Genomic DNA, 13,436 nt, shown 5'->3' with positions numbered 1-13,436 from the left:
TCAGAATTATCAGCTGCTTAAATTTCAAGTTGTAAAAGGAGGGGATAAAAAGCTGGAGTCCACCTCTTGAAAAATTAGTTGAGAGAGTTTATTCTGATGGGCAAACCTGTGTCCTGTTTTCATTCCTGTGACAAATGGAAAAATCCAAATTTTGCTTTTTGCACCTGGCTTCAATGTTTTGTTGTTGTCCTTGGGAACTCAGCTTTCATTTGGAAGAGGAAAAGTTTCACAGCTGTTAGGAAACAGTTCCAGAGACCGAGATTGCCAAAACCAAATGAATTATCACAAAACATGTTTTTTCTACAAGACATTTGGGTGTGAGAGTTGACCAGCTCTTGGCATTTGGGCCTTTGGTCATAGCAATTTTCTGATAGTATTTTGAGGAACAAGGGAATAGCCTGTCTTGAAGCCACTTCAGACTAGGTGTAGTTTCTAAATGTCACCTAATTATGTTGAGCATTTCTGTACTGTTAAGCAGAAATTAAATGTTAAGTAAGAATTTAAAGTATGTGTTCCTTGTACAATATCTGTGCTATTTTAACAGGAAAATTTGTTTGAGAAACAACTTTTTAGAAGGCCATAAACAAGAAAGAAAACCCCTAAGTATATTGCTAGTATTAATAAACTGTTAATCTACAGCATCCCTCTACTCTACATTGAACTCTCTATGGAGTTCTGCTGTGGTATAAATTTTCATAGCGAATTCATCCCATAAAAATAAGGACTAGCTGTCAGAAAAATACTGTGATCTATAACCTTGTTTAGGGTTATCGTATCTCTGGGTATTCCATCTTCTTCTAACTGGACATGGTGGATAGTAGAATCTAAGCGTCATGGACTTCCGTGGTACACTTCCAGATGTGCAAATCGCCAGCCTTTGCATTTGCAGGATTTCTGTGACATCTAATGTGCTGTACTGTGCTGCACCTGTGTTACCCAGCACTTCTTTTCAGGAAATCCCACGCAAAGATATCTTTCTGGTTTTATCTTAGGCATGGTTGGACAGGATAGCTTTGTTTCTGCAACTGTCAAGCTTTTTTCTCTCCGGTATAGCCTGACAGAGCTACAGCAGCAATTTCACACAAGATAAATCTGGCAATATGTGAAGTACCTTTTGGAGAAAAAGGAAGGAGGCAAAAGGGGAGGAGGAAACCTGTCACTAACCAGCCTTAGTAATTTTTCTTTTTAGCACTTAAATTAAGAAATGCAGGCAAAAGTTGCCCTGGGGAATTGACTTTCCCTGGTTTAGGAGAAGGGATGTTGGCTAGGAGTATGAAGTTCTGGCTTTGGTTCTGACCCTGGTAGATCATCTAAACAAAAGCAAATTGTTTTGCCTCTCTGTCCCTTTTCCTCTTTCATGCTGGTGGTTATTACTGTGGGCTCTATGTGTAAACTGTGCAGCTTGGGGGCTGAGTGGTGTGCATGGTGCTTAGCATAACAGAGGTGGGTGCTGGTAGGAGCTAGATGGCTCCATGTTAGGGATAAAATTTTCCAGACAACCAGCCCTACCCAATTAGTGTTCTTAAGACAGATACATGGGTTAAAAATGTTGTTTATAGGAGCTTATTATAGCAGATGCAGGGGAATAAGCATACTACGTGATGAAGCTTTGTGGCTACCTCATTGCAATCAAGTGTTATTTGATTGAAAAGAAAACTATTTGGAAACTTCCTCTGGGCTTGAAATACGATTCTGACTTCACAATTTGTTGCCAATACAGCTTGTGTAAATGCAGCCCTTTGACACAGAACCAACTTGAAATGTATTAAAATCCTTGAAGCTGGAGATTTCATTGTGTCAGTTACCCACTGTGATTATTGTGCTGAAAAAAATCCAACACCTGGCATAAAAAGATTAAATCAACCAGGTTTTCTTCTTATAACATTCTCCAATCAGGCTCCTATTCAGCATACAATGCTGCTGCTGACATTACTAAATTGTAATAAATACTAAATAATAACCTTTTCTTGTTGCAACAGAGGAAGGTTTTTACTTGTACTATTTATGGACCTTAATAAGGCCTGAATGTTGTGAATCATAAAATTCTTGTCAAGTGATTTCTTTTAAAAAGCAGGTAGTGGTCTGACTGTACAGGAATGGTTGGTAGTAGCAGAGTAGTTACTGGTTCAGGTTGTATATACTGCTTTAGTCAGTGCTGAGCAGCTTAACCTAAGGGCATAAATTGGGCTTGGCTTTTCAACTCAACTGGTATTAAATCTTTGGCTGGGAAATTACTTGCTAAGGGGTTTTGCTCCCCTAAACCTTTTATTATGTGTATAATTCTAATGACTCCTGATTTATGAAAGGCAGTCCTAGAAAAATAAATGAATTGGCTTGGCATGTGTGAAAATGGATCTTGCTGTGCAGGTGCAACACCACTGAGGGACCTTGTCTTACTTCAGGACTCTTCCTTGTGACATTACATCAAGTTCCATTACATGTTAATTTCTAATTCTAGGTTGGTTGGTATTTCTCTTTGAGTCACATGCACTATCCTAGTTAGAAAACTGCTTAATTTGCTTTTCTGCATAGATCCAGGAAAGTTTGCCATTTATTATTCCAGACTTAATTTGACCTCACTATTTTTACCAGCTCTTGTATTTCGTTTTTGAGCTCAAGAGCTGCCATCTTCTATAATGACTGTACTAACAGACTACAGTTTTGATTTCTTGAAATAATTCTGGAAAGTTGCATTAGCAGAAAGGCATCTTTGCAACTTTGGATTCCAACATCTTAATGCATTTCTCCTATAAACCTAAACCCATAATCTTTTGTGTCTTTTCAGTATGTGTAAAGACAGCAGTAAGTACTGACACAGAGTACTTCAAATTCTCAAAGTGCTCTATATTTGTTAGCTAATTAATATGCACAATACTCTTGGGAGATTTGTGTATTTAATTATCCTCATTTTGTAAGCTCTGGGAATATCAAACAGTGGCACGTGGGACCCAACAAGCCTTTAGTTTTTGTATCACTTGCCCCATTACCAAACAGTTGATTTCCTGCACTAGGCATCAGAAGGTGTATAAGTGGAAAGAGAAGTGACCTTCAACCAAATCAAGCTCTGTTTTAGCATGTAGCCTCCTCCCAAGCAGAAAGCTTTTTTTCAGCCATGAGCATCCTTCAGCCATGAACATCCTTGCTTTTTTTATTCCATGGCACCAACGCCAGTGAAATTTGGTGGAGACAAACAGAACTTCATTGGTTCATTTCTCTTGGAAGTTGTTGCCAGATTTTTCTTCTGGTCTGTTGTGTAAGCTTTGCTTAGGAACATGTTGCAGTGAGTGACAAATGCATAGACTAAAATAACATTTTTAATAATATTTTGTAAGAAATTAAAGCCTGACATTTCAGTAGCGTTTGTTTTGTGTCCTTTCCCAATCGATCATTTCTTTCCAGAGAAAGAAAAAAGCAGGGTAAGTACTCCTTCACACACAGACCCTCATCCCCCACCAAGTTTTTGGAAGGTTGATAAATTGTGTTAGAAAGACAGGGGGGATAAACTGTTATTCTTCTGGAAAAGTGTGCTATAAATTGAAGGCAAAGGTAGCTGAACTAGTTGGCTTCTTCTCAGCTGTACTGTACTTAATTGTTTCATAAGCATCCTTATTAACAAGTGGCTGGCTTCTGATAGTGATCTTTGACTATTCTCTGCCTGCTAATAGGGGACAGGCTGTATTTTACAAGTGTTAATGCAACTATAGATTGAGTAGTTAGGCTGACTTGGCTCTTCCTGTGCAGTGAAATGAGTCCCCTGGCTTGTCATCCTGTCTAGCTCCATGTTTCTAGATCATCTCCTGATTTGGCTATGGAGGAGGTAACTGATTGTTTTGTGGTCAGATATCCTCCACTTGTGAGGAGAACTCAAACAAATCTTTCTTGCTCTTGTGAAACAGCTTACACTTGCTGGCTTTGAGCGCTGCAGTTCTGTGACACACTACCAGCTATTCCCTGACTTCCTCCAGTGTTGGGTTGCTCTGGTGCTTCTAAGGCAGGAAGCTACTCTTGCACAGTAACCCAGATGCCAGTGTTTACCCATGAAAGTATTTACTGATACCATGACAAATATATATATGTTTATAATTATATGTATGTATATATATGTACATATGTTGCCTTTTGAGGAAAAATTAGGAAAAATTTCTTGAACAAAGTTTACCTATCAAATACTACTTCGTTTTATGTCTGTATGTCTGTGAAATAGCTCCTGATGGACTTTCTCTTGTGGTTCATGATAAATTTGTTATATTTGATATATTTGCTATATTTAAAGTGCTGCTATTGGGTTCAAGTCTGGGCTCCCAATCTAATGCAGAACTGTCTCTTGTCTTCAGTCAGTGCAGACTGAAAATTGTTGTTAATACTGTCCACATGTTTCAGCTCTTTTGTGCAGTCTCCAGGATGGTTTTTAGGCACTCACTACTATTAAAACAATAGCCTATTGCCAAGATTTAAATGGCAGTTGTACTTTAGCGTTGTAGCTGGTTTTTTTTTTCCCTGTATAAATGAATGGATTCGGTTTCCAACAGTTGTGTGAATCATAACTTCCCTGAAAAATGGTACCTTTAGGGTATTCTAATGAAACTCTTGAGAGCAATTTTTTTTTCCACCCGAAGTGATGATGAGGAAGAGGCAGAGTAGACAACAGTCCAGTCATTTAACACACTGTGAGAAAAATAAAAAGGAAAAGCTGTGTATAACCTTCCGGATAATGTCCCACCAGGGCCAGGTATGATGATGGCTTTTTAATTTTCTCCCTGACAACACCTCTTGTACTGAGCCCTTTGTCACTTTCGTAGTTGTGTCACTCTACTTGTGAGAAAGGGAAGACCGAGCCTGCCCCAAGCTCAGTAGGGCACTCCATATGGTGCTACAGGGGGAAAGTACTACCTGAGCTGGAGGAGAGAGTGGTTGGTACAATCGCTTTGGGGGTGACTGAAGGAGATAACAATATACTGTGTGGAAAGAAGCTATAAGGCTGGAGGGAGAATATTACTGGAGATCTTCAGGGACTGGCTTTGACATTGATCTTACATATTATTTTCACTAATTACCAAAAACTAGGATAAACACAAGAATGTGCTAATGGCATTTGCTAACAGCTTGAAGTTGGAACTGCATAATAGACTATCCTATAGGATTGACCTATGTCATGAATTGGAGATGGAAAGAAATAACTATTAAAGTCCTGTGAAGTTCCATGCTTGGAGGAAAATAATGAGTATTCCTGGAATTTCTCATTCATTAAGGGAACAGAAAATTTGAGGAAGGCTCAGCTGTGTTGTTTAGTCAGAGGGTGGCTGTGCATCTTGTCTCGGGTGTAGAGGTCTGATCCTTCCGCCACTGGAGGGAGACAAGGACCAAGAAGAACAAACACAAGTAGCTGTCAGATGATTCCCAAATTCATGGGAAGAGCTCAAGCAAGTCAGACCCTCGTGTTGTGGAGGATATTACATTAGATAGAGTTGCCTTTCTTCAGTTGCACCATGTAGAGATGGACAAAGTACAAGACAGTGAATGTTGTGTGGGAAGATGCATGAGATGCACGCTGAGCTGCTGTTTTATTCAGGTCACACATGTGGTTTTGAGGTAGGTAGTTTAAGAAAAACAAAACCAAAAAGCAAACACAAACCAAACCCAACTAATCAGGAAATGCAATTGTCTTGAATCAAAATAGTCCTGAGGATGATGATGGAAGCACCTTCTAAATAGCTGCTCTTAGTCTGTGCATCCTGCAAAACTGCAATCAGTTTATTTTAAAAGTATTTCCTAATTGTAGTGGAATTGTTCTGTATTAATTGTTCTGTATTGCTGTTACAAAGTTATTACAGTTCAGCTTAGAGACTAATTTCTTTTTACATCTTTTTAATAAAAAATAAAGAAGCTCCAGGCAAGCCAACAAGGCTCCACTAAAGACAAGGCACATGTGCAGTCATGAGTAGAGAGGCATGTTAAGAATAACACCAAAACTGAAAGAGAGGAAGTATTTGCAAAGAAAAGAGAATCATCACTTAACGCTATACTCTGCTCCAAGCCAACAATACTCCAAAATTTCCCTGCTGTTATTCCCTGACTGGAAACTCCTCCCTTGCTTTTTTCCCCCTCATTTCTTCCTCAGTTCTTTGCCCTTATGATGGCTTCTATGGGCCAGTGTCCTTACCGAAAACAGATTTCTTCTCTTTGTTGTAAAGCCCCTAGGCTTATCTGAACACTTGCCTGTTATGGTAGAAGCCTCAGTGGTGCCACAGCAATCACATTCACAGGATTTAGCACCCTTCGTTGCAACTGAGCTCTGGTGATACTTATGCTAGTGTTTCACCTGAAGCCTGCAGTTATTTTGCTCCCTCATGAATATGTTAATGAAGCATTTCACACTTAAAAAAAAATATCTTTGCAGTCACAGAGCCAACTTTGCATCTTAGGGTGGTATTTAAATAACTTATCTTCATGGAAAATGTATAAGTCTAGGTTAAAAAAAAAAGATAGTGAATAAATTCAGTGTGGCACGAATCTGACATCTGCATTGCAAAAAACATTCAGTGCAAGCGAATTATGTGTTTTTTTGTTACGATAGTTCAGAAAATACACTTTCAAATGTTATTTTAATTACTACCTTTATTCTGCTGTTTCTTAATAAGCTTCCTACTTGGTAACTTACTACCTGAAATCTGGTATTCTAAGTGTTCCCTTATTTCCTGATGCAAGGTCTTTTATGATCACTCTCATATTCTAATTTTCCTCTGTCAATCAAATTGGTATTTCAGCCTGTTGTTTTCATCATATGCATAAAGACACAGGTGCATAATATAACTTCATGTCTTATCTTTTCACTTAATTTTCTTTGTGTATGACTTTGCTGCAGTGATTCTGTCACTCCCCTGTTATTGTTTATTTATGACATTTGAGTTATTTTTATTCTAGATAGTTCCTGGACATGCTATCAGACTAATAAGTATTACATTGTTCTGAAGTTCGTTTCAATCGGTGTCTTATATAAAAATTGGAATATATTAGTACTGAATGTACTATGAGTTACAAGCATCTTTGGTATTTGTAGTTTCTGCTATTCTTGTGAACTATTATAAAACTCATTAAAAAGCTTGACAATCAGAGCCATACAGCCTACTTTCCAGATCAAACTAGTTCAAAGAAATCTAGATGTGCATGTATATTTTAATTGATATTGTATTTTTTCCAAAGCTCGCTCCAGTCATTAGGCTTTTATTTTTCAATTGGCATCAGTGAGTTTGAACAAGGGTTTTATTTTACAATGCCAGCAGCATGCTGGGGTGATTTAGGCAAACAAATATTAATCGATGATTTGGCTCGGGGTTACTTCCTGCAAATCTAATGACCACTGAACTTCCATATCACATAATCTGTACTGTCAGCCCTCTGTGGGAAAGAATAACAGTGATTTCTATTGCTACCAGGGGAACTGACTGCTGTGATTTACCCAGGACTGCCTTGGAAGTCCGTGGCAGAACATGTCTCCCATGTTCCAGGCTAATGCTCTGACTCCTCTTACTGTTCACTCCCTGTATCCTAAATGCACCCTGTCCTCTCACTATCAGCACCTTGCTAGTGTGGTTTAGCTGATCCATGTTCTTGGAGTTGGTGCTGGCTTTGAGGTTTTTCTTTAACAACATGAAAACGCAGGAGGGGGAAGGGGAGTCTCTTCCCTGGTATTCCAGATTACTCATAGCCTCAGTGGGTCTGCAGGTCTTAGAAAGTACTGTAACATAGACAGTTAAAGAGAGCCGAAGCCTAGACTGCACTATTCAAGTGTCAGGAGGAAATACTTCTCCATCCTATAAAAATAAAGATTTGCTTAAGAACAACAGCAAGAACTTTGCATCTTTCTGTGATTGAAATAATAGCTTTTAAGTTCTAACTGTAAAGTGGATGAGGTGTATTCCAAAACATCAGTTACTCCTCTGTGTATGTGTGTACTCCAGGGTGCAAAGGCACTTAATGGTTTCAAAACTTCAGGAAAATAATTTATACTGTTCTTTCCCACTGCAGTAGACTATTTTGGGATCTCTAGAACTTCTTACTCTTTAAGTTTTGTGCTTCAGATGCTGTGGCTAATGGAGCACCAAGGGAAGAGGGTTCAGTATAACACCAGAGAGTTTGCTGTTGACTTGTGTCAACCCCGGTAAGTCATTTAGACAGACAGGACATGAGTCTGGGTTTGTAACTTAATTGAAGGGTTATAACTGAGCCCTCCAGAGAACCAAAATGTGTGTGTTTTGGTTGTAAATGCTCTGTGGTTGATGTTCCTTGATGAATAGTTTATGGTTTAAGCTCTTCCTAAAGACAGGCTGGGACAGAAATTGGCACTGTGACTTCTTGATGTGAATTCCTCACGTTTCTTGTGTTAAGAATAGGTTTCTGCTGAGCTCTTGTCTTGGGGTGCCTTTGGCACTGAAGGGAAGGGTAAAACATTGACAAAACTCTCTGAAATTTCCCTTGTATTGATGCTGGGGGTGAATGCTCTCATCTACAAGATAGGCATTATTTTAAAACATGTTCGCATGTGCATTTGGGCTAATCCTGATGAGCTGGTGTATTTTAAAAGTATAAGCCTCTCTTACATGAGACGCCAAGTTGTGTTTTATTCTTCTCCCACAGCATGGGCAAGCCTTGAATGGGAATGGACCTGAGCCCACACCCTTGGCCACCTGTGGAATGAGAGTTCTATGACTATACTAAGAACATACTGATTTTAAAAGTTTTTCTTGAATGTAGATTTCAGGAGCACAGTTATCACCTGGAGCTTAAAGAAAACTGAATTTTCAAGTAAAATAAGGACTGTAGTCTTAGACTGGGGTACGAATAGCTTTATATTTGGAGGCTTGGAAAAAAGTAAATCTGTTTACAGGACTTGCTCTTATGTGTGTGTTTGTCTTGCTTTAGTGACACACCGCTTTAATTCTGTTGTTGTGGAGTTGAAATCCACCACTGTGGAAAAGTTGTGAGAGATCTGAATGGTTTGAGTCTTGGTGAGTTCTACTAGGATGCTTATATATAGTCAGACAAGAGCTCAGCCCATTCACACTCTGGAATCCAGTCAGATGTTTGCCGTGTCGACCAGGGGCTGTGGCTAGGGGCTGTTTTTTGTTGGATAGCTAACTCTGTATTCTGAGAATGCACAGAGACACTACCTGTGAATAACATTTTTATATTTAACTTCTTTGTTTTTAATCTTTTACTTTTTCTGAGCATTGGTAGTATTTCTGTAATGTAGGTTAGCTTTTTTAAAACCAACTGGTTGTGGAAAAAGGTGTCTGACTGGGTTGAGATGGAATCAGTTGTATGTGTGAGAGGATGTTAGACAAAATGGCCCAGCCTAAAGAGATGGTGACTATTTGCATGCTAACAAAGGTCTCAGTTCATTTTGAGAGCTCAACAGTTCAAGAATCAATTGGATTTGCATATCCCAAAAGTTCAGGAATTGATTTCCTAAATGATGATATTCGGGGCATAATGATCATGTCTGCCTGTTATTATATGATCAACTATATTCCATGGAGGGTGAATTATTTAATCTCTGTGGAAACATGGAATTTTCATGATACATTAGGACTGTAATGGGTACTTTTTCTATTTTTTTTTTTTTTTTTTTACAAAGGAATGAAATTGTTCTGTCTTCTAAACATATAATCTGTGATGCCTTGAAGGCTGCTTGGAGAGGTAGATAATTAGCTACCCCACTGCCTAGAGAAATAGCTTGGAGATTTTTAGAAGCCTTATGCAAATGGTTTGGGATATTATACAAAATTAGTTTCAGTTAGGCTCAAATTTATCTAATTTAATTATTGGGAAAAGTAAATCTTTGAAAGAGGAAAAGAAGGAAACTTGACAGAAGGAGAAGAAAGGGCAAAAAATACACTGGCATATAGACTGCAACAAATAGACACTGATGGATTTATAGCTGCCATTCAGACTGTAGACATTCACCTCTAAGGCATCAGTAATGACTGTTTTATAAGACTATCAGAATTAATGCCCTATACCACAGGTGAAATGATTACTGAATGGAATTAAATCCTGTTGCTGAATATGGCTATATCTATCCTATTTTAGGGGACTGTGAACTCTGCTGGTAAATTGGCAACTTCCACAGATATGCAAGTCCAGCTCATTCTGCACGTTTTGCTTGAAGTGTCAGGGAGTCTCTGGCATGGAGTGGACAGTTACCTGAGGGGGAAATGTGACAGCTTTTCCAGGTCTGGTTGCCTGCGTGCATGAACTGTGGTGATCTGATTTGTGCCTGTGTGATGCTTCCAGCAGCCGTTCCATCCCTGATTTGGTTAGGGGTGCACTGAAGTTCTTCTTGATCCAGGCAAGATGGTTAGGAGATTAGAGGGACAGGTGGTGCACAGCTGAGTGCTGATGGCTCGCTGTTAGCTGCCTCTTCAATGTGCCTGGCTCAGGCAGAGAGCAACAGGGAGAAGCAAATATATTGGAAGGGGCTCATGCCTTACAGCTTGGCCTGAACTGAGACTAGAGGAACTGGGAACTGGCAGTTGTGTTGCCCGAGGTGGGTAGGAAGACTGCCAAAGCAGGACTGTACAAGCAGGGAATATTGTTGCATGGAGGATAAAATGGGGTATGCAGCACATTGGGGTGGCGTGGGTGGGTCAGTGGTGTCTAGAGGAAGAAAAGCGCAGATCGCTGCTGGGATGATGGGCAAGGGAAGTTATTACAGATAGACCTATGCTGATTCCAGCAGAGCTTGTAAGATTTATAACCATTCTTTGTTAGCTGATTTCCTGCAACTTCACTGGGCTCTCATTTTGTTCCAAAACACATGATGTCTTTGTAGGGCTATTTTAACAACTTCAAAAGTGGTGTGACCACTGTCAGCGCAAATTCATTGTGCAGTCTGTATACATGTTTCTGAAAAATCTTCAGGCAGCACTTGCTTTATTTGCTGCTTTTGGAACATATGCTGAAATTTTCACCAAGGATGCTTCCTTGTAAGCACTTCATTTTGTTCTTGAGCAATATTTTGTGGGCAACTTCAAGAATACAATTTGGAGTTAGATTAACTGCAGTAAAAGCTTTTATTTTTAATGACAAGTGACTTTTTTAAGTAGCAGTTCTTCCATATACTTATCAATAAAGGAGCACTGTTACAGGATGAATACAGTTTCAAAAGAACTCAGAACCAGATTGAAATTGTTTAGGTAACCATCACAGGTATAGGAATGTATATAGTACGTTGTCGCTATGAGATATTTTGAGAATATAGGATTGAATATACTGGCACTATTTGTGATAATTTGTTACATAGATCTTAACACAGAGTTCTGTTGACCTGTAGTTACATCACTTTTGAAATGCAGACTTCAAATACTGTCCTAGAAGTCCTCCTTGGGCCTTACAGCTTGGGGAAAGGAACTCAAAAAGATAGGCTGTGGGGCTGAGAAGTGTGGTGTTTTGTTTTGGACACATAGCCCAAAATTATTCCTAAAGGAATAAGCAGTTAAGGTTATGTGCAACTACATGTTCACAAGAAACTGTATCGCACAGTGTTTATAACTTTTTGGCATCTTCAGGGTGTCATAACATTCCATGTATGTATAGCAGACAGTTGACGAGGGCACATGTATTTTCAGTTCTCTGTCACTGGGAAGCCGAGGCCAAACCAGTCAGTTGAATAGGAAAGCAGACACCTGTTATCACCTGTTATCAATTTTCTGTTATCATAAGCAAAAGCAGAAAACCCACCACTGACGCAAGATGTTTGTCACTCCATCTGGGACAGCAGAGCTGTCTTTTCTGCCCAGAGCAATATTTGGCAGTACAGGAAGGTTGCTTGTATCCTATCCATGGAATTCTGTACACTTGTGTGGGATCTATTCTGGAGATAATGCAAAAATAACAACTAAAAAAGAGCCTTAAACTGTTTTGCAGTTAAGCTTCTAGTTGGAGGACTTTATTGTTCTGTTTTGCTTATGTGGTTTTTAGATAGATACTTATTGCTCTTCTCTTACAATAATAAGCTGTTGAAACTTGAAACTATAATTTTTTCTTTACCAGAAACTCATCTTTCTGTTTTACAGCATTTTACTATTACTGGGACATTCTTCAGGAATGGTTTCAAGAATCCTTTCTGGAACCTGCTGCTCTCACCCCATAATGAATGCTGTTCTTGGCCAAAATCTGTAAGCAATGTTGAGAAGAAGACAAAGGTAGGATAAATGTTGGTGTTATCTTCCTGTGATTTCATTTTACATAATTTTTAAGTATGACTTATGTTTCATACATACTGATATGAACTTATCTCTGTTACTCAGACTAATTTGCTTCATGTAGCAGTATCTTGACGACAAGACATCTTGAAATCTTTGAGCATCCATTATGTAACTAGCCACCTTCTTTTTAATCGCCTCAAATATGTCACTAAAAATCACTAAAACAGTACAGAAAGAAACTGTCTTTAAATATGCAAATGTTCATAAATTCTGCTTTCCAGATTTTGTTCGTGTTTACAGTGTGGTGTTAAAACTGGGAACCAAATACAAAACTTACTTGAAATCCATACTTTTGTGTCTGTTTTTGGCCATTACTGGTAATTCACAGTGTTCCAACTTCATAAAACTAGCTTTTAATTTTTAAAGGATGAAAAAATTGGCTTCAAACTACAGAGTTGATATAGCTAATAAACTTAGGCCTGAAGGTGAATCTATTATTTGGAAGACCTTGGTTGAAGGAAATGGAGAGAAACGTGGTGTTTTCCACAGTACTATCATTTTCATTACTGACTTATCTCCCAGGTTAGAATGATAAATAATAAATCCTTTTTCAGCAAACAAAGAAAATATTATTCTTGCGTGTAGATGTGTGCCAGGATGCTTTGTTGGTTATGGATGGGCCTTAGTGTGGTTAAACACTAAGATAAATTCCTCAGTATTTGTGATAGCAACAAAGCCAGTAAAAATAAAGGCACAGGAACACATGCTGTTTGGCTCAGAGGCAAGAAGGAGCTAATGTTCTGTAAGCATCCAGGGGGAGAATATTTGGGTCTTTTTCAAAGGATATTAAAACACTGGTTAAAGGCAGATGTGCTGCTAGATAGCAATGAATGGTCCTTTGTAAGCCAGCACTCTCTGCCTCACAAAAAGCAAAGGAAAAATCTTCTCTAGATAATTTACTTTGACTTTAATAAATATCAAGTGTTCTCTTCCTTCAAGGCACATATTGACTTGTTAACCTTCTTCTAATCTGTCTTAATCTTTGTCGATATTTACCTCTTCATGCAATAAATACCTAGAAGTCAACACAACCCAACTTCATCTCTGTTTTTGAACTTGTGCCATTTCTTTGCCCATTTTGGTGAAATTCGTATAGAGCTTGAGATGAAAAATTGAACTTGTTATGTAACTGCTGTTATGCAGTTTGCAGTAATAAACTTGATGAACTGC

General features: G+C 38.7%; 1 protein-coding gene across 1 annotated transcript in view; it reads left to right on the top strand.

The window, feature by feature from the left end:
• The first annotated feature begins 12,079 nt into the window (after positions 1-12,079).
• The window catches only part of ARPP21 (cAMP regulated phosphoprotein 21), a 404,051-nt gene continuing 402,694 nt past the window's right edge, over positions 12,080-13,436 (top strand). The window contains exon 1 of the transcript XR_003989920.1: positions 12,080-12,203. The gene's annotated coding sequence lies outside the window, so the exon portion shown is untranslated. The remainder of the gene's footprint in view (positions 12,204-13,436) is intronic.

Source organism: Strigops habroptila, chromosome 1 (genome assembly GCF_004027225.2).
Source record: "Strigops habroptila isolate Jane chromosome 1, bStrHab1.2.pri, whole genome shotgun sequence".
Taxonomy (NCBI): Eukaryota; Metazoa; Chordata; class Aves; order Psittaciformes; family Psittacidae; genus Strigops; species Strigops habroptila.
The sequence above is the reverse complement of the archived record's forward strand: the minus strand, read 5'-3'. Positions and strand labels throughout refer to the sequence as shown.